Here is a 21,711-nt window from a genome sequence, read left to right on the forward strand (position 1 = left end):
TCTTCGGGGGGGGGCAGTCATGTTCGGAGAGTGGTCCTTCTCGCTAATCAGGCCTCGTAGCGTCTCGGCTTGATCTATCCGACCTCGAACTCCTAAATTAAATGTTCTAGGACTAACTAAGACATATGTCTTAGAACTTCCCATTTGCTTAAACCATATTTAATTGACTTTCTTCTTAACAGAACAATCTCTTATTGAAGAACATTTCAGAGGCACGTAAGCTAATTTCTTGAAGATGGGCATACGATATACTCTCTATTCATTTCCATGTGTTATCTACATTCTCTCTCCTAAAAATAACTGAAGTCTTAAAAGAATTAGGATATCATTTTTATCTTAGATAAAGCTTCTGATGTACTAAGTCGTTTAGAAAAGAGATCCTCTCTCATTTTAGTGCCATTGTGACAAGAGGGGGCTTCACGTAACACCTGGAACACTGAACACTGCAGATTCCCCTGGAATCAAAGGGCCGTTGTGACACTCTAGGGCCTTATGGAAGAGGGAGGCAGTGCAGAGAGACCTCAAATTAGAGGTTCGCGTAATCATCCACCAGAGGAAGTTCAACGAGGGGAAGTGCCAGATTCTGTCCCTGGGATGGGGCAACCTCGGTTGTACGGACAGACTGGGAATGACATGCCGCATAGCAGTGCTGGAAAATGGCCTCTGGGATCGCGGTGGATGGCCAGCTGGCCAAGAGTCAGTGGTGCCCTGGCGGGGGCTCACTGCTCGCTCACACAAGGGTTTTCAGACACACGAGTCCTTCCCTTGCACACACCCAGCCAGACAGTTCATGGCAGCAGGGGCAGTATCTCCTGGGGCTCCTGCTGCCACGCCCGGAGCCTGGATACATCTCAACCCTTGTGAGGTGCCACTTGCTCTGCCACTATCTGAGAAGCCCCACGGCCTGAGGGATGGGCACAGGGAGCTCTGTCCACAGAAGCACATCCCAGAGCTGCATCCAGGGGCTTTGCCAGGGTTTAGTACCGTAAATTCAAAGTGACACCAGACACTCTTTGTCCCACAGAACTTCAAGGCTCCCCCATGAGGCTGATGGCAATTGTACTTGCTCAGGGTCATCTCCCCACACCACCACCAGGTGTGTGCTCAAGACTTGTCTCTTCAATGCAAAGAGAGTCACCCGCCCTAGTCCATCCGTGTCTCTCCAGGGAAGACTAAAGAACTTCTGTGGCCTGCATGAGAAGCCAGTGCACATGGGAATGGACCACGCCCTTCCCTGGTGATCCTTCATGTCCTTTTACTGAGTTGAGAGCAATGGGAAAGGGAATGAACCTTTGGACTGTGCCTCAGAGTGCCCGTCAACCTGCTGCAGATATGCTGGTTCCAGCACATCCAGTTCAGATGTGACAGGCTGTTCCCTGGTCCTCTGAGTAAGAGGAGCAGGAGGAGGGACACAGAAGAGATCTCCTCACAGAGGCTGCATCGCCAGAAAGTCCAAAGAAGGTGGGAGATGCCATGCCACGTCCGAGCTTTCTCTGGGGAAGGTGCTTCTCCCATGCAATGCCTCTCCGTAGCACTCGTGCCACATCCCCTGACAAAAGACCAGGTGGTCTTTGTCACCAGCAGAAGTGCTCCTGTTACCAGTAGGGATGATCCCCGGGACAGGCCAGGAGAGGCTGACCCGGGGAGCTGAGCCGGGAGGGCTGTTCTGCGTCTCGTGCCCCTCGAGCATTCTCAAAAGCGCCTGCCGTGGAGGACAATTCAGGAGTCCCCCCCGGGCCAGCAAAAGAGAGATGAGAAGGAAGAGATGATGGCCACGAAAAAAGCTCATGGTCTGTCAATCTTGAACTCCTCGAGACCAATCCTCAGCCCTCCCACCTAGCCCGGCCCCGCCGCCTCCGCAGCGCAGAGCTCCGACCGGCGCCCCGCTGCCGCCGCTCTCGCCGGCCCTCCGGATCCAGCCCGCACCCGACGAGAGCCCGAGAGGCGTCGGCGCCCCGGTACAGTACCCGGGCTTAGTTGGATGAGGAGGACCGTGGACGGAGACGAGAACAGTGGACGGAGACGAAGACAGAGGAGGCGGAGAGGAGGCGGGGAGGAGGCGGGGAGGAGGCGGCCCGGCCGGAGCAGAGACGGGGCTATCGGAGGCAGCGAGAAGCCGTACGGCGGATGGGCGCATTCGGCGCCGGCGGGGAGCGGGACTGTCGGCGCTGGCCGCGGTTCTGCTCGGTGCACAAGGTTGGCACCCGGCGACCGGGGGGCCGCGGCTGGAGTTGCCGTGCAGGTCCCTCCAGGGAGGGAGGCTGCCGTCCTGCCTGGCAGGTTCTTCACAGAGCTCCGTCTCCCAACTAGCCTCCCGTCCGTCCCTCCCTCTGCTCCATAAACTATTCCCTCGGAACACTCACCGCTCTTTTCTTTGTCGAGTCGTTCCCGTTTCCTTGCTTTACTCTCGGTCCTTCAGACACCTCCTGCAGTCCGTCCTTCCCCTTTTCTACTTTCCTTTCTCTCTTGCTTAGCTCAGTCGCGCAGCTTCCCATTCTTCAGTGACTCCAAAAATCCACCTCTCTTTCCCGCACTCAACTCTCCAGCAAATTCTAGTGGGCACTTCCACAACTGCACACCTTGACAGTCTCGTCAAATTCTTCTCCGTACGGTCCTGACTCTTTCTGTGCCCTGTCTTCTGGGAAACAACATCCAGTGCAAAAGCCATTCTGACGGCTTTTTGTCTTTATCTCCCCACCAGTGTCTGCAGGCAGAGCCCAGGGGTACTAGGACACATTGGTGGAGACAACGGAAGGCAGTGAGATCATCAGAAAGTGTTCACACGCCAACCTCTGGAGCGGCGATTTTATCCCTTTCTACCGGCAGCTCCCGGGTCACAGCACGGAACTCCTCGCGCGCGTTGCTAAAGGGTGCAGAGAGTTGCGTGCGCCAGCTGCGGCTGTCGTTGTCGGGAGATGGTCGTTGGACCTTCCTCTAACTCTCCGGACCCCGCCTTGGGGACACGGCTCTGTATTCCTTCCCCCTGGCAGACAGGGATTCATTGACACGGTCGTCTTTGGAGCTTTCAGGGGATTTTCTTAGAAATGCACAATTAGTTTTATGAGGTCAGTGCCATGAATGCTCGAGGGGCACGAGACGCAGAACATCCCTCCCGGCTCAGCTCCCCGGGTCAGCCTCTCCTGGTCTGTCTCGGGGAGCATCCCTGCTGGCAGCAGGAGTAATTCTGCTAGCGACAAAGACCACCTGGGCTTTTGTCAGGGGCTGTGGTACGAGTGCTACGGAGAGGCAGTGTATGGGAGAAGCAGCATCCCCAGAGAAAGCTCGGACGTGGCACAGAATCTCCGAACTTCTTTGGACTTCCTGGCGATGCAGTCTCTGTGAGGAGAGCTCTTGTGTGTCCCTCCTCCTGCTCCTCTTGCTCAGAGGACAAGAGAAGAGTCTGTCACACCTGAACTGGATGTGGTGGAAGCAGCACATCTGCAGCAGGTTGAGGGGCGCTCAGAGGCGGGACTTCACGGTATTAAACAAACCCTAAAAGATATCTTTGGAATTTCATGGAATCAAAGGGGGAAAAAAAAGAATTCAATCCAATGACCAGAAACCATTGTATCGAACATTTCTTTAATATGTCAGCTGGGAATACATGGGGTACCCTGCCATGCATGGATCAAACATCTAGTATAAATTTCGGAATATAAGTACAGTGACGCTTGAGAGACCCCTTCCCCCTTCACCAGCAGTGGAGAATTAGGTTATGATTTTGAGGTCATATAGCATCTTGGGGTTTATTCGCGGAGCAAGACTGCCATCTAGCGTCCATTTCTTCGGGGGGGGGCAGTCATGTTCGGAGAGTGGTCCTTCTCGCTAATCAGGCCTCGTAGCGTCTCTGCTTGATCTATCCGACCTCGAACTCCTAAATTAAATGTTCTAGGACCCACTAAGACATATATATAATTACGTGGTTAATTTTCATTACAGAAGTAAATTTAATACCTTGTACCACCACCTAATAAACTAAGGAGAAGAGCCTAAGAGAATAAAAATCAGGAGACGAGCCTAAGAGAATAAAAATCAGGAGACGAGCCTAAGAGAATAAAAATCAGGAGAGGAGCCTAAGAGAATAAAAATCAGGAGAGGAGCCTAAGAGAATAAAAATCAGGAGAGGAGCCTAAAAATATTAAAATCAGGAGAGGAGCCTAAGAGAATAAAAATCAGGAGAGGAGCCTAAGAGAATAAAAATCAGGAGAGGAGCCTAAGAGAATAAAAATCAGGAGAGGAGCCTAAAAATATTAAAACCAGGAGAGGAGCCTAAGAGAATAAAAATCAGGAGTGGAGCCTAAGAGAATAAAAATCAGGAGAGGAGCCTAAGAGAATAAAAATCAGGAGAGGAGCCTAAGAGAATAAAAATCAGGAGAGGAGCCTAAGAGAATAAAAATCAGGAGAGGAGCCTAAGAGAATAAAAATCAGGAGAGGAGCCTAAGAGAATAAAAATCAGGAGAGGAGCCTAAGAGAATAAAAATCAGGAGAGGAGCCTAAAAATATTAAAACCAGGAGAGGAGCCTAAGAGAAGAAAAATCAGGAGAGGAGCCTAAGAGAATAAAAATCAGGAGAGGAGCCTAAAAATATTAAAATCAGGAGAGGAGCCTAAGAGAATAAAAATCAGGAGAGGAGCCTAAGAAAAAAAAAACCAGGAGAGGAGCCTAAAAATATTAAAATCAGGAGAGGAGCCTAAAAACATTAAAAGCAGGAGAGGAGCCTAAGAGAATAAAAATCAGGAGAGGAGCCTAAAAAATTTCAAACCGACTCCCTTCCCCTCTCTGGCTCTTTGCCCCGCACTTATCTTTCCGAGAGCCGGGGATGCGAAGCCATCTTTGATGCACAGGAGGGGCACCTGGGCTGCCTCAGGGGTTCCTGCCATCGTCACACTACTAGCAGTCAACTGCGAGAAAGAAAACCAGACTCCATATCTGACTAGCGTGCCACGTGGCCCCAGCCCCCACGATCCCTCGACTCACTCTCAACGAGGCAGGTCCTCACGTCGCTGCCTCTCACCGGACTCGCACACTGGGGCTGTCCTCTTCTGGGATACCTGAGTGAGCGAGAGACAAAATTAGAGGCCATCTCTAAAGCTGCAGTGGATCCCCGCTCCTCCTGCTCCCTCCCCAACTCACCTACAAGGCTCCTCTCTCTTCAGCTGCTCCCCAGACCGCCCCTGCAAATGAAATGGCCAAAGGCTCAAACACTCAGCTCTCAAACATTTAGGGACTGCGCACAACGAAAGCCAAAAACCTCTAAACCCTACACACTCTTTGCTACTCTACCTAGCCGGGACTCTAGACACCCCAGAGGGCATCGCAAGACCATCCTGCTCACAGACTGGACAGCCATCAGCTCCACTGTCTAAGGGAACTGACATCTCGATGTCAGACTCCCAGCCATATTCCATCTACCCACTGATCCACGGAGCAGGGCACAGCAGGTCCAGGCTGACCCCAAGTGAGACACCCCACACCTGCGACCACACACACCACGTGACACAAAACACGCACCACACAAAGGACGGGACACAGACCGAAACTGCTCTGCCCGGCACACGTGAATCCAAAGATAAAAAGTCAGTCCTTCCTTTGATGAGTCCAAATAACCTGGCACAGGATACCCCGTGCACCGGACTCATTTCAAAAATCCCTCCAGGCCAGGCACACACTTGCACCGACTCCCAACCCCTCTCTGGCTCTTTGCCCCGCACTTATCTTTCCGAGAGCCGGGGATGCGAAGCCATCTTTGATGCACAGGAGGGGCACCTGGGCTGCCTCAGGGGTTCCTGCCATCGTCACACTACTAGCAGTCAACTGCGAGAAAGAAAACCAGACTCCATATCTGACCAGCGTGCCACGTGGCCCCAGCCCCCACGATCCCTCGACTCACTCTCAACGAGGCAGGCCCTCGCGTCGCTGCCTCTCACCGGACTCGCACACTGGGGCTGTCCTCTTCTGGGATACCTGAGTGAGCGAGAGACAAAATTAGAGGCCATCTCTAAAGCTGCAGTGGATCCCCGCTCCTCCTGCTGCCTCCCCAACTCACCTACAAGGCTCCTCTCTCTTCAGCTGCTCCCCAGACCGCCCCTGCAAATGAAATGGCCAAAGGCTCAAACACTCAGCTCTCAAACATTTAGGGACTGCGCACAACGAAAGCCAAAAACCTCTAAACCCTACACACTCTTTGCTACTCTACCTAGCCGGGACTCTAGACACCCCAGAGGGCATCGCAAGACCATCCTGCTCACAGACTGGACAGCCATCGGCTCCACTCTCTAAGGGAACTGACATGTTGATGTCAGACTCCGAGCCATATTCCATCTACCCACTGATCCACGGAGCAGGGCACAGCAGGTCCAGGCTGACCCCAAGTGAGACACCCCACACCTGTGACCACACACACCACGTGATACAAAACACGCACCAGACAAAGGACGGGACACAGACCGAAACTGCTCTGCTCGGCACACGTGAATCCAAAGATAAAAAGTCAGTCCTTCCTTTGATGAGTCCAAATAACCTGGCACAGGATACCCCATGCACCGGACTCATTTCAAAAATCCCTCCAGGCCAGGCACACACTTGCACCGACTCCCAACCCCTCTCTGGCTCTTTGCCCCGCACTTATCTTTCCGAGAGCCGGGGATGCGAAGCCATCTTTGATGCACAGGAGGGGCACCTGGGCTGGCTCAGAGGTTCCTGCCATCGTCACACTACTAGCAGTCAACTGTGAGAAAGAAAACCAGACACCGTATCTGAGTAGTGTGGCACGTGGCCCCAGCCCCCATGATCCCTACTCCTCCTGCTGCCTCCCCGACTCACCTCCAATGCTCATCTTCTCCCAAAGGTTAGCCAGATGGCACCTGCAATCAAAAAAGCTCAATGCTTCATTGCTGATCCGTTTTATACTTGGAGATTACCTACAAGGGCTGCTCGAAAGGATCAAATTTTGTTCATCACATCACTGTGAGTTGGCTTCAGCCCTGTGAGGCTGCCTACATCTCCTGCCAAAAAACCGAGAGGCAAGTGTAAGAATTGATATACTGCCCAAGAGTTTGCTGCTCCCATGGCAGTTTCTGTCTGACACCCCTTGACCGTGACCTCTTACAGGCAGGGTCTCTGTCACGCTGGACTGTACGTTAGAAGTTGGTGCATTGCCTGGAAAACAAAAAAACAAGTATGTACACAGATTCACCACAAGTACCCTGCCCACAAAAGAGCAGCTAGTTGTGTCCTGCAGTCACTGCTCACCTTCCTCACCGGGCTCAGCTTCCCTCTGGTGCCTATCGTCTGCTGGGCTGAAGGCTCCGCATCTTAAAAAAAACCAAAAAACCACAAAACTAAGCCACCAAACCATCCAAATGATCAAGTAAACCTAGGGCCAAAAGTCATGTCTTGGCTCTGACCTCACATGAGAAGCCACCTTCTGACTCTCCTCCTCCAGCCTCTTCTGTTTATCTCTGCTTTACATCCAGTCCCTCTGACATCACAAAGAAATGAGTTAGCCAAGTCAGCCATATAAATGGAGGGACCTTAACTGCTGTGCAATTCTAATTTCTCTTTAGACAAGCCATCTGGGGTCTGAAGACAACCTGCACAAACAAACACTGACCTAACTTTAAGGCCCTGCTGTACCAGTCCCATCGTCTCTGGAAAAGCCTGCTCTCGTGACTGCACTCACACTGCAGGCAGGGGCTGCCTCCGGGAGGACCAGAGAACTGCTGCCCTGAGTGACTGAGCCTATCACAGGTTACCTGTAAAGTCTCCTTCCTACTCCACCTATCCTCAAGTCTACACTGCAGGGCAGAGCAGTTCCAGGCCAAACACAAACTCCAGTGGCACATTTCTGGACAACTGCTGTGGTGCAACAATTGTGAATTGTGATTGTGAATTGTAAGACACAAAACACAGACTGGACAAAGGACACGACACAGACCTGAACGACTCTGCCCTGCACATCCTACCCCAGTGATGGAAAGTAAACTGTTCCTCCTATGTGTGCCAAGGGCCTCTTAGGGCAGACCCTTTCCCCTATGTTAATTTGAAAATCCCTCCCTCCTAACCATAAAACTGGACCCAGCTCCCATCCCCTCTCCAGGTGATAGTCCTCCACTTATCTTTCCCATAGGCGGGGATGTGAATCCACCTTTGACACAAAGGAAGGACGCCCGGCTGGCTCAGAGGGTCCTGTGATCCCTGACTCGGTCGCTATGAGAAAGAAAACAGAAACTGACACAAGAGTTGGGCAGCACGTGGGAGATAACCCTGCAATTGGCTACTCACCCTCCCCTGAGCTGAGAGGTTCTCTGGCCACTGGCTCCAACTCGAGTCAGAGGCTGCTGCCGTCACCGTGTGCCGTACCTGGGGGAGTGAGGAAAAAAAGTTACGTGGTGTCTCTGAAACATCCAGCACCTCCTCGCTACCTCCCCGACTCAACCTGAAGGCTCCTCCATTGCCAAAGGCAGGCTGGATAGCAGCTACAACTGGAAGAGGTTGAGCCTTAATTGATGACCCTCGTAGTACTAGGAGATTACTCACACGGGCAGCTGAAGACCATCAAACCTAATTAGCAGGTGGCTCCAGCCCTCTGAGGCTGCACACGTTCTTTGCAAAGTAAAAAAACCAAAAGCAAATGTACATACTGAGATACTGCCTGAAAGGATGGCTTTCCTGTGGGAGCTCCTACCTACCTCTCCTCCCCAGTGACCTCTTACCAGCAGGGTCCCTGAAACATTGGTCTGTCTGTTAGAAGGTGGCAGAACCCCTGGAAAACACAAGAAACAAAGCATGTGCACAGATTCACCACAACACCTGTAAAAGACCATCTAGTTCTGTCCTGGAGTCAATGCTCACCTTGCTCACAGGTACTCACCTGGATCACCTCCCCTCCGGTGCCTAGAGCCTCCTAGGCTGAGAGCTCTGCAGCTGAAAACAAAGAAAAAACAAACCCAAACAACAAAATCCTTAACACATCCAGTAAACATGGAGCCAAAAGCCACATCTTTGTGCTGATGTCAGGTGACCACCCACCTTCTTGCTCTGTTCCTCTGGCCTCTGTTCTGTTCAACTCTGCTTTACACCCTGTCCCTCTGACATGGTAAAGAAACCCTAACCAAAGTCACCCAGATAGATGGGGAGAGCTCAAAGAGTCTCCTTTCTCTTTAGGCAAACCACTCAGGGTCACTGCCTGCAGCCAAACACTGCAGCTGTAATCACACAGAATATCTGGGTGAAGGAAAGGAAAACTTAAGTGGCACATCTGAAAAGTCAGTGGATGCCTTCACAGACATTTAGGGGGCTCCTGGACACTGCTTTCCACCCGTACTACCTTCAAAACACCCCTGGCAATTCCTAAGATGACACCCCAGCCCTCACTCCATCTGTGGGCTGTAACCCCCCACTGACTACTTGCAAACCTGGGTGCCTGTAGCCATCTTCAACACAGAGCAGCTTCATCTCAGGGCAGGATAACACTTGTGAAAAAATGCCAAGCTGCAGTTGAGATGATCAGGAGAACTCAAAAGATGCAATGCTCCTAAGGAAAAGAAAAAAAGATAACAAATTACAAAAGCACCTTACCAACACAGGACACAAAATTAGTAAATTTAAAAACCTTGCATTTGAGTGTAATCCTCTTCATTGCCATATACAGCTCTGCTTCTTTGGATGCCAAAGCTGATGCTTCAATAAAGCAGTAATAGCTTGAGAAGTCCCATTCATTGAAAGAAGGGGAGAGCTCTTATCCCATTGAAGCCCAGCTGCTAAATGACCTCCTCGGGCAAAGGCTGGGGTTAATATACCCCTGGCCACGCCCACACACCTTCCCATGAGGCCCGAGGGAAAGGGAGGAGCCAAATGCCACAGAGTATAAAAGCTCTGGGAGGAGTAGCACTGAGTTTTTTAAGTTCAGGAGGGGTGAAGGCCCTGATGCAGGAAAACACTGCTAATGAGGATAAATACACCATCTCTCTTTCTGCAGCTATACCCACCAAAACAGCAAAGACCGGGTAAGAAACTAAACTTGTCTGTTGGGCAGAGGGAGAAAAAGATAAACAACCTAAAAATGCAGACAAAAAATTAACTTATCAAAGAAGATGAAAGGTTAAGGTGGTGGGCCATCCTGACACTCCATAGGCAGCAAGAGTTTGTGGTCCTGGCATCTTTTCTCTGAGAAAAAGCTTCAGCTGTGTTCAGTCTGGAGGCTGACATGGCAAATTTCACTGCAGGGCTCCTGGAAATGAACAAGAACCCTTTTCCCCAGGGAAAGAAAGCCCTCACCCTAATGGTCTCAGACGGAGGTGAAGAGAAATCCAGGCACTGCATAGGCAGCAAGAGCTTCCGACCCTAGCAGCTTTTCTCTGACAAAAAGCTTCAGCTGTGTTCAGTCTGGGGGCTGACATGGCCAATTTCCCTGCACAGCTCCTGGAAGTGAATGAGGACCATTTTCCCCTTGGATAATGAAGTAATTAACTTTTCCACCAGACCTTAATTAGCTACCAATTAACTAATTCTCTTTGTACAAAGCATGCTAATTATTCACTAATGACCTAATTCAGCAATTAATTTCTTGCACTGCACCCTAATGGGTTATTAATTAATTAATTAGTTTCACAGGCAGCAAGATTTTTCTGTCCTGTTACCTTTGGTTTCAGAGAAATCTTCGTCCATGTTCAATTTGGAGAGGAGGATCAGGTATTTGAGGCAGGACTCTTGCAAGCAACAGACAGCCGTATCCCCAAGGAAACAAAGCCCTGACCCTCAGGGTTTTAGGTGCAGATAGTGTGAAACTTGATGGGCAACAAGAGTTTTCTGTCCTGCCACCTTTTTTCTGAGAGGAAACTTTGTCCATGTTCATTTTGGGAGTCAGACTGGCAATTTCACTGCAAGGCTCCTGCAAATGAATTACAGCCCTTTTCCCCAGGAAAGACAGCTTGTAGCCTTAAAATTTTAGGGGCAGTTGGTGGGCCAGGCTGGACACTCCATGGGCAGCAAAGCTCTCTGTGGTGGCACCTTTGGTCCAAGAGGAATACTCATTCATGTTCAATTTCAGGACTCAGACTAGAATTTTCAGAGCAGGAAAACCAGGAAAGAACCAGGGAAAGAATCCCCAGGAAGGAAATCCCTTACCCTCACGGTCTCAGGTGCAGGTGGTGTGACACTCCATGGGTGGCAACAGCTTTCTGTGGTGGCACCTTTTGTCTGGGAGGAATCTTTGCTGGCATTCAGTAGAGGGAGTCAGACTTCCACTTTCAGGGGAGGGCTCTGAAAAGCAAAAACCAGCCCTTTCCTGTAGGAGAGAAAGCCTGTAAACTTTGGGATTCAGGTGCAGTTGATGGACCAGCCTGGGCACTCCATGGGCAACAAGATGTTTGTGTGGTGGCACCTTTTGCCTGGGAGAAATCTTCATCCCTTTTGAATTTTGGCGAGTCGGTCCAGCTATCTTGGCACTGGGCTCCTGCAAGCAAATTACAGACCATTTCCCCATGAAAAGCAACATGTAGCCTCAGACTCTCAGGTGTACTACATGAGACACCCAGGGCACTCCATGGGAAGCCAGAGATGTCTGTCCTGGCATCTTTTGTCTCGAGTTATGTTCACCTGTGTTCACTTTTGAGAGTTGCACCATCATTATCACCACAAGTCTCTGGAAATCAAACAATAGCCCTTTCCCCCAGGTAATAAAGCCCTTCATCTCAGGGCTGCACATGCAGGTGCTGTGGCACTCCCTGTGCAGGAAGATCTTTCTGTCCTGTCACCATTTGTTTGGGAGGAATCCTCGTCTGAGTTCATTTTGGGCAGTCAAACCATCTTTCTCAGTTCAGGACACCTGTAAGTGAACAAGAGCCTGATTCCCCAGGAAAGAAAGCCCTTACCCTCAGGGCCTCAGGTGTAGCTGATATGAAACTCCATGGGCAACAAGAGCTCACTGTCCTGGAACCTTTTGTCTGGGAGGAATCTTCATCTGTATTCAGTTTTGGGACTGGCAATTTCGGTGCAAAGCTCTGAAAAACAAACAACAGCATTTTCCCCCAGGTAAGAAAGCCTGCAATCCTTGGCTGTTAGTTGCACTTGGTGGGCCAGCCTGGGCACTCCATGGGCAGCAAGAGCTTGCTGTGGAGGTACCTTTTTTCTGGAAGGACTCTTCGTCCGCATTCAGTTTTGGGAGTCGGACTGGCAGTTTCAGCACAGGGCTGAAAATAGACAACAACAGCCCTTACCCCCAGAAAAGAAAGCCTGGAACCTTTGGCTTTCAGGTGCAGTTGGTGGGCTAGCCTGGCCATTCCACGGGCAGCAAGAGGTTTCTGTCCTGGCACCTTTTGTCTGGAGGAATCTTCATCCTTATGCAATTTTGGGAGTAAGACTGACAGTTTCAGCACAGGATTAAAAAACACGATCAACAGCCCTTATTCCCAGGAAAGAAAGCCTGGAACCTTTGGCCGTTAGGTGCATTTGGTGGGCCAGTCTGGGCACTCCGTGGGCAGCAACAGCTCTCTGTCCTGGAACGTCTTGTCTTGCAGAAATCTTGGTCTGTATGGAATATTGGGAGTCGGACTGCCAGTTTCAGCGCAGGATTCCTAAAAATAAACAACAGCCCTTTTCCACAGCAAAGCAAGCACTGACCCTTTTAATTTCAGGTGCAGGTGGTGGGCCAGCCTGGGCACTCCTTAAGCAGCAAGAGCTTTCTGCTGTGGTACCTTTGGTCTGGGAGGCATCCTCGTCCGTATTCAATTTTCGGAGTCAAACTGGCAGTTTGAGCTCAGGGCTGAAAAAAGCAAACAACAGCCCTTATCCCCATGCAAGAAAGCATAGAACCTTTGGCTTTCAGGCGCAGTTTGTGGGCCAGGCAGGGCACTCCGTGGGCAGCAAAGGCTTTCTGTCCTAGCACCTCTTGTCTGGGAGGAATCTTTGTCCATATGGAATACGGGGAGTCGGACTGGCAGTTTCAGCGCAGGATTCCTAAAAACAAACAACAGCCCTTTTCCACAGGAAAGCAAGCACTAACCCTTTTAATTTCAGGTGCAGGTGGTGGGCCAGCCTGGGCACTTGGTGGGAAGCAAGAGCTTTGTGTGGTGGCACTGTTTGTCAGGGAGGAATCTTCGTCCGTATTCAATTTTGGGACCTGGACTGCCCATTTTGGCTCTAAGATTCCTGCAAGGTAACATCAACCCTTTTCCCCTGGAAGGAAAGCCCTTACCTTCTTGGTTTCAGGTGCAGTTGGTGGGCCAGCCTGGGCACTCTTTCAGCAGCAAGAGCTTTGTGTGGTGGCACCGTTTCTCTGGGAGGTATCTTTGTCCGTATTCAATTTTGGGACCGGGACTGGCAATTTCAGGACAAGACTCCTGCAAGCGAACAACAGCCCTTTCTCCCAAGAAATAAAGTGCTTACCCTCAGGGTCTCCTGTGCAGTTGGAGGGGCAGCCTTGGCACTCCACGGGCAGCAAGAGCTCTCTGCCCTGGCACCTTTTGTCTGGGAGGAATCTTGGTCCATATGGATTTTTGGGAGTCGGACCTGCAGTTTCAGGGCAGCATTCCTGAAAATGATCCACACCCTTTTCCACAGCAAAGGACACACTGACACTGGTAGTTTCAGGAGCAGGTGGTGGGCCAGCCTGGGCACTCCTTAAGCAGCAAGAGCTTTCTGGTGTGGTACCTTTTGTCTGGGAGGAATCCTCATCCGTATGCAATTTTGGGAGCAGGACTGCCCATTTCGGCTCGAGGATTCATGCATCAACTCTTTTCCCCTGGAAGGAAAGCCCTTACCTTCTTGGTTTCAGGTGCAGTTGGTGGGCCAGCCTGGGCACTTGGTGGGCAGCAAGAGCTTTGTGTGGTGGCACCGTTTGTCTGGGAGGAATCTTTGTCCGTATGGAATTTTGAGACTGGGACTGGCAATTTCAGGGCACAATTCCTGCAAGTGAACAACAGCCCTTTCTCCTAGTAAACAAAGCGCTTACTCTTCGGGTCTCAGGTGCATTTGGTGGGCCAGCCTGGCCACTCTTTCAGCAGCAAGAGCTTTCTGTGGTGGCACCTTTTGTCTGGGAGGAATCTTGGTCCATATGGATTTTTGGGAGTCGGACTGGCAGTTACAGGGCAGCATTCCTGAAAATGATCCACACCCTCTTCCACAGCAAAGGACACACTGACTGTTGTAGTTTCAGGAGCACTTGATGGGCCAGCCCGGGCACTCCTAAAGCAGCAAGAGCTTTCTGGTGTGCTACGTTTGATGTCCTTGTTCATATTCAATTTTGGGAGTTGGACTCCCCATTTCAGGTCTAGGATTCCTGCAAGGTAACATCAACCCTTTTCCCCAGGAAAGAAAGCCCTTACCTTTTTGGTTTCAGGTGCAGTTGGTGGGCCAGCCTGGGCACTCGGTGGGCAGCAAGAGCTCTCTGTGCTGGCAGCTTTGGTCTGGGAGGAATCCTCGTCTGTATTCAATTCTGGGTCTTGGACTGGCAATTTCACTGCAGGACTTCTGCAAGCGAACAACAGCCCTTTCTCCCAGGCAAGAAAGTGCTTACCCTCAGGGTCTCAGGTGCAGTTGGTGGGCTAGCCTAGGCACTCCATGGGCAGCAACATCTCTCTGTCCTGGCACCTTTTGTCTTGGAGGAATCTTCATCTGGATGCAATTTTGGGAGTCGGACTGCCAGTTCCAGCACAGGATTCCTAAAAATGAACAACACTCCTTTTCCACAGCAAAGAAAGCACCGGCCCTTTTAATTTCAGGTGCAGGTGGTGGGCCAGCCTGGGCACTCCTTAAGCAGCAAGAGCTTTCTGGTGTGGTAGCTTTTGTCTGGGAGGTATCTTTGTCCGTATTCAATTTTGGGAGAGTCTAGATGTTTCCTGTTTGATCTCTATGACTTTGGAAGTCTCAGCTGTCAGTTCCAGCTTTTTAGTTTTGGGGTTTTTTTCTCTTTTTTTCACTGATGCCTGCAATTGTTCTCTGGGTGGTTTTGTTTCTTTGTTTTTGCAAGAAATTTTTGGCTAAAGGTGTTCACAATTCTTTATGAAAAGTCAAGAGAAAAAATTATAGCCCCTAAGTTGCAGAATTAATGGTTAAATTACATTACTTCTCATTAATAATCATTCACAGAAACAAATGAACACGAGACAAGCTTCAAAGCGCATGGATGCAACTTGTATCTGCCCTGCAAACCCCTGCTCTCCTGACTGAACATTCCTGACCACTCTTCCTGAGAACACTGCAGAACCCTGGCCTCAATCAGCTCAGCATTGCAGCATGCTAATGATGCATAGTAAGGAACCTGTTCCACTGATTTCTGAGTCTACATGTTGGGTAGAGCAGTTCAAGGCTACATCACACTTCCTAAACATGTGCTTTTGTACAGAGGAGGACATGGACCAATACTATGGAAAGTTGTGCCCTTCCCCTTCTCCCCCGCTGACAATAATCACACAAGGCACTAGCTAAGGCTCAAAGGGGGCTTGTCCCAGTCCAAGTGACTCAGTGAAAGGTGAGCTGGGGAAAAAAAACAGCAAAAGCCCCAGCCAGCAGGGCATTCTCTTGCTTCCAAGGCAGGACCAATTATCTCTCTAGGGAAAGGGAAAGAGGCAAGGGTTCATCAAGCAATGCACAACTTAGCAAGTGAGTTTAACAAATACCATCAGGTTTTGAGCACAGAGGAAATAAAACTCACTGTTTTTAATAGCAAAATATCTGTGGAAATTACTGGCTTGGTACAGCAGTGAGCTTCCTACAGCCTCTCATACTTACGGATATATCAGAAGCAGCAGTTTCAGGTGCCTTCCTTTGGAGACCAGCCCCAAAGCAGAAACTCCTTTTGACTGCTCCTCAGAGAGCCTACTGGAACTCTGGGTTCTCAGCAAAGTGACCCCCTCCCCTGCATCCTGGCTCCCCTGCCCAAGCACCTCCAATGCTTATATTCCACCTCACTCCCTGTTTTGCATATTCATATCAGTAAAAGACACCTCTGAGCTCTTCCTCCCGTCCGAGCTGCATCTTCCCTGCACCCCCACACTCCCCCACCTGGTCACATGCACTACTCCCCTCTCCTGCACTGCCTCTTGGCACAGGGCTCATCTCTTGGCACCTTCCTTGAGCGATGATCCATCTCCAGACACACGCAGGGGCTTCCTGCAGCTGCTGCAAGGTGCTCTCACCATCACTGCTTCAGAGACTCCCTGCAATGGGCTGCTCCCCTGCAAAAGCTCCCCACATGAAGTGCTCCGAGCTGATCCCCCAGCGGGGCCTCCCCCTCCTCATCCTCACTGGCCCCCCCTGGGGCTGCCCCGCAGGGGAGGGGAGGGCACGTGGAGCCACAGGCGAGGGGGAGGGACGAGCCCGAGGGGGCGGAGCCAGGCGCCTCCTCTGGGGCCGACTGCAGTACTCCGTGTTCATCAGCAGGTGGCAGCAGTGGTTTAAATCCCAAATGGGCCCCAAATTTGACCCAAAAAATGCAAAAAAATCCACCAAAACTGATCCAAAATGACACAAAATCACTCCCCAAAAATGACCAGAAATTGACCCCAAAACCCCAAAAAACTGACACCAAGACTTAAACAAATCATCTCAAAAATTGACTCAAAATTGACCCAAATCTGCCCCAAAAAAATGACCAGAAACTCATCCAAATCACCCAAAAAATGACTCAAAAACTGACTCAAATCTCCTCAAAAAATGATCAGAAAGTGACAAAAAATCTACCGAAAAAATGACCAGAAACTCAAACAAATCTCCCCAAAAAATGACCAGAAACTGACCCAAATCTCCCCAAAAAATGACCCAGAACTCACCTACTGTCAAGGTTTGAGATAGTCCCAAAATCCAATCCCCTAGTCTAAGCCCCCTCCCACATCTCAACCTAATGTGAGATGGGTTTTTTCCAGACAAAACACACCAGACTCCAAGTGGGGGAAAGGGAATATATTACAATGACTGTACAAATAAATACCATATCACATTATACACACAATCACAACTATCTCTACCATGGCATATAGTATTTACAATGGACCAGATCTCTTCTCTCCTCCAAATAAAAGTCCAGGAGGGAAAGAAGGACAGATCCCTTCCAGTCCTTAAGCAGCAGCTCCTCTTCTGTCCTCCATGCAGCAGTAACCGGGTTGCTGTAGCTGGATCTCTGTTCAACATACACAAGGGGGTCTCCAAGCCCCTCAGCTCTCCTTCGGTCCAAGCGAAGGCCTCACCTGTGGACTGCCAGCAGGGACAAGACTCGCATCACCACAGGCATATCACGAAATGCAGGGGCATCTTCGTGAAAGTCCCTTCCTCAGGGGATTCACCCCTGAGTCAGAACATCTTGGGCAGCATTCAGTTGCAAGCCTTTGCCTCAAGAGTTCTACCAGAGCTCCTGTGCTCTGTCTCAGGCGGCCAGGCTTGTCAGCAGCAGCGAGGGGGGCCAAGGTCAACCCCCCCCATTCCATCTGGCCGGCCCGGTCCAGCTCCAGGACGCTCTGAGCTTCTCAGCTCAGAGCTCACCCTTCTCAGCTCACCCTTCCTCTCTCTCCAGTGCTGCATGTCTAAAACTCTTCTCCTAAATAGGAGTCCATGTCCTCCTTTCCGGAGGTCTCAAAGGAGTTTTGGGGGGGCTGGTACAGTCTTACCCCAAACTCTGTCTCCTTGCTGCTTCCCCTTTTGGGTTTTCACTTGAAAAACAAAGGCTTGGGACAAACTCTGCCCAGTCACTCGCTGAACATGAGACATCAAACAGAGCACACAGAATAAAATGCATCAAACTCTAAATCATGTTACAATGACTGTCCACCCCAGTCTAGCACTGACATTAAAAACATCCAACCAATCAGAAAGACCTCCAACCATCCCTTAGATAGAGAAAAGCACACAAGGAACAAATGCAAAAAGAAAAATTCCAAACAATGCTCAATTAAATAACCATGGACTGATATAAAACATGTTTAATGAACTTAAACCACTTCACTTCTTCCCACTATTCTCCATCAGAAATTAACCTTATTTAAGTTCTCCTTTTAACACTTCAGTAAAACTGACTGAGAAGCAAATGGTTTGAACCAAACTTCATAACTTGATGACTTCAGGGTCTGTGCTCCTTGACTTTTGCTGAAGGTGTTTGGAACCCAGGCTTTGTTCTGGAGCTTTTCCCCAACCTAAAAACCCTTCTGCAGATGGGACTCCCTTCCCTCACGGTTCGGTGGCCTCTGGTTTTCCTGAAGGCTGGGGGGGATCTGGGAGCCAAATCCCAAGGGCTCCAGCCCAGCTCTGCACACACACACACACACATTTCCAGCTGCTCACATCTCACGGGGCCACCACCACTCAGCACATTTGCACCCAAACACCCCTCTGAGCTCATGGCACTGGGTTTGAGGGACTCAGAAATGAGCAGGCTGGTGGTTTGCCCTCAGAGGAGTAAGATCCAATGATGCATTTCTATTTTCATGACAGTATCACCTGTAAAACACAAACATATTTCTGCTTCATGTGCAATTTAAAATTCAAAGACATAGAAACATTCCTCTAGTTCAAAGGGAAATATACACTCCTATTTCTAAAGCCAAACAAACATTTCCCCATGCTAATGGGGTTTGGACTTCAAAGAGAACCTGGCAGTAGTCCCTGCAAAAAACTTCAAGAACTGTCAAAATACAAAACCTCTCCTTCTCCCCCCTGTTTGTGCTGCAGCTCAAACCAATTTGGGCTATTTAGGTAAACAACTTCCCAAACCAGTTCATAAGGTTATCTCCTGAACTTGGCTTTCCTCACTCCCCCCTTTGTTTTAGTAGTTTATTCACATAAAAATCATCTCTTTCTAAATTTGTAACATTCCAAATTTCACTTGAAACAACTGTAAGAATGTCTTCAAAACACAGCTGGCACTTCAAAGGTGTATACAATTTAAGACAAATGGCAAATAAAATAAGTACTTAGTGATACCAAAACCACACTGAGCTTAGGATGTTCTCAAAAACCAGAGTCCACTTCCAAGTGAAGCTGTTGCTGCTCCCCTCCCTGGGCACTGTTAAAGGAAAGCCCAGCACAGGAAACAAGAAGTACCACAGGCTCCTTTTTAAACATCAAAGCTGCAGTTCTGGATTATCCCCACCAGGACAGTCCCTGGAAATGGAATTCAGTAACAGCTTTTAGGCACTCTTGGATTCACATTTATTGCAATAGTTCATGACTTTCTTTCTTAAATCATATCTCAGGATTTCCCTGAATTATTACAGTGGAGGAAACAAACCTTCTCCTAACAGGAGCCAACCAAGCAAACAGAGAAGCAAAGCTGACAGCGGCACACACGGACTCAACAGCCCTGCACAAGCCCAGGAGTGGGGGGGAAATACCCTTGAGAGCACTGCTGGATTGCAAAAAGAAGTCAGTCACATCAACTTTGTAACAAATAAAAAAGAGAAGCCAAAATAAATAACTGTAGACAGGGTATTAAACACCTTGAGAATACCAATAAGAAAAAAATAAGAATAAAGGCATCTATTTGAAGTACAAAGAGTTTGGGAGACACCATTTCTTTGCCATGAAGCCTTTATTTTGTTGGCTCTTCTATAGTTAGAATCCAAACCTCACCCTCCCACAAAAAGCAGAAAACCTCTTCAGACAGTTAGGAGACAGAGTCAGTTTGGATTAATGGGCAGAATATCTCTGGAGACAAAATAAAGCAGAGAAAATAACCCCATCCTCAACAGCAGAGCTGCCTCCCCACTGCCTGCCCCTGGAGACTTGCTCTGGGGGTGACCAAGCCTGAAGTCTCCTGCCTAATCCTGGGCACCACAGCACCACTGAGTTCCTAAAAATATCACAGGTTGGGCAGGTGCTTGGATTTTGTCTGGATTAACTCCCCCCTTCCTTTCCATGTGCTGCACTACTCACTCTAATGGTGCTTGTACTCCCTGACCCATTCCCTCACCCATCCAACCATCCCTTTGCCCTCTCTGACAAGGACAGTGGCTCCAGGTGTTCTGCCACGCTCCCAGGGCACAGGGGGGGACTGTGGAGCCACCCTCGAGGGGGGAAACGTGCCCTGCCTGCCCTGCCCAGGGAAAGGGAACTGCCCCCAGTGTTCCCCAGCACAAGGCACCCTTGGAAATATCCACTGCAGTGGGACACTCAGGGACAGCAACAAGCACTGCACGAGGCTGCTCTGGCACAGGACCAATTTTAAGCTCAGCTTGTCTCTGGACCACTTCACTTTGTTTCCCACCTCATCCTGCAGTCAGAACTTGCTGTCCTTGCAACCTTTCAGGGTGACCATAAATCACAGAGGCCTCTGCTCCAGCACCCACGAGGGCCTGAACCATCTGACAGGATCCATTTTTCCAGGGAATTCAAAGCTCCACCTGAGGACCAGGGTCTTTTCTCACCCATCCCTGTGCTGGAGCTTGGCCTCCATCTCACTCTGCTCTCAGTTCTCTCCATGGTTGAACATTGGCAGCCCTGGCCCTGGGTGGAGCTCGGCATCCTGATCCCATCCCTCCTGGCCCCGGAACCGCTGACTCAGCAATGGGGGGCCCTCCATTGCCAAGGGCACGGGCCCGGCGGGGCTCACGGGGGGAGCAGGAGGGCGAAGGGCTCCAGCCCTGCTGCTACAACCTTCCACCACCACAGCCAACAGAGGAGCCTCTCCAGCCCTGCCTCCCAAGGCATCCTGAACTAACCCATCCCAACTCCACAGGACAAACTGCTCCCTGTCTGCCCAGTCCAGTCTAATCCCAGAGGCTCCCAGATCATGCAGGACAACTGCCCAGGGGAGCAGAGACTCCAGTCCATCTCTTCCTATCACAGGTTTGGGTGAGTTTGGCAAACAGACAAACTCAAGAATTACCCAATGTTTTCCCAGTTTAACCCCTGTCACACCAATCACCTGAACAGTGCCAGTCCTTCATTCTCCCTCTCTTGGGTTAAGGACTGAGCAAGTTAGACCTGTGTCTGACCAGGACATGTGCAAACCAAATGCTGGGGACTGGAACACACACCTGGCACTCCTGCAGCTCTCACAGTCACATTCCAGAGAAAACAGCCAATTGGACCCTCACTGCTCATTTCTTAATCCCAATCCCACACTTCTTTGGCACTTGGAGCACCACTTTTAGAACCCAATTCCAGCCCATTAGAGAGCTCCATGTCTAGCATGGACAGGGACCCCTGGGATACTCTCAGCAATGCCTGAATCCATGGCAGGGACCTTGCTTTGAGCTCCCCAGGGCCGGGCACCCCGAGGATCTCCCCAAATAATCCTTTCGGTGCGCGCTGGAGTCCTCGGGGTGCCCCAACCCGGGGGGCACCAACAGCACTGTCCCTCCAGGGGCCCAATTTGGTCCCAAGGCTTCAATGGACAGCCCAAAAGGCATTTCCAGAGGCCTTCTTTGGAACCCACCGACGGGTACGGGGAGGAAGCCACAAGAAGGCCTCATTTCTAAAGGCAGGGGGATCTTGCCTGTGTCCCAGACTGGACCGGGGATCTGAGGCCCTTCCCGAGAAAATCTCGGTGCCGGCGTGAAGGGCCAGAGATCCCTTGGAGCCACGGGAGAGCAGGCACAGAGTCCCTCCTGCGGGGGGCAATTTTGCTGCCTGGACTCAGCTCTTCAAAGAAGCCTCTAAGACTCAGCTGGTGACTTTAAGAAGCCAGGCATTCCTTGCTTACAACCCCCTGCCATGATCCCAGCCCCACGGGGGTCCTGGCAATCAGCTCCCAAAGGGCACACACAGGTGTCTCCATGCAGCT

General features: G+C 50.4%; 1 long non-coding RNA gene across 1 annotated transcript; it reads right to left on the reverse strand.

Moving 5' to 3' along the window:
• Positions 1–17,717: 17,717 nt before the first annotated feature.
• Positions 17,718–21,676, reverse strand: LOC135417690 (uncharacterized). The gene is made up of 2 exons (XR_010432178.1): positions 19,216–21,676; positions 17,718–19,088 (listed from the first exon to the last, which is right to left on the reverse strand). It is a non-coding gene; the product is annotated as an uncharacterized LOC135417690 (long non-coding RNA).
• Positions 21,677–21,711: the final 35 nt, after the last annotated feature.

This window comes from Pseudopipra pipra, chromosome 8 (assembly GCF_036250125.1).
Source record: "Pseudopipra pipra isolate bDixPip1 chromosome 8, bDixPip1.hap1, whole genome shotgun sequence".
Lineage (NCBI taxonomy): Eukaryota > Metazoa > Chordata > Aves > Passeriformes > Pipridae > Pseudopipra > Pseudopipra pipra.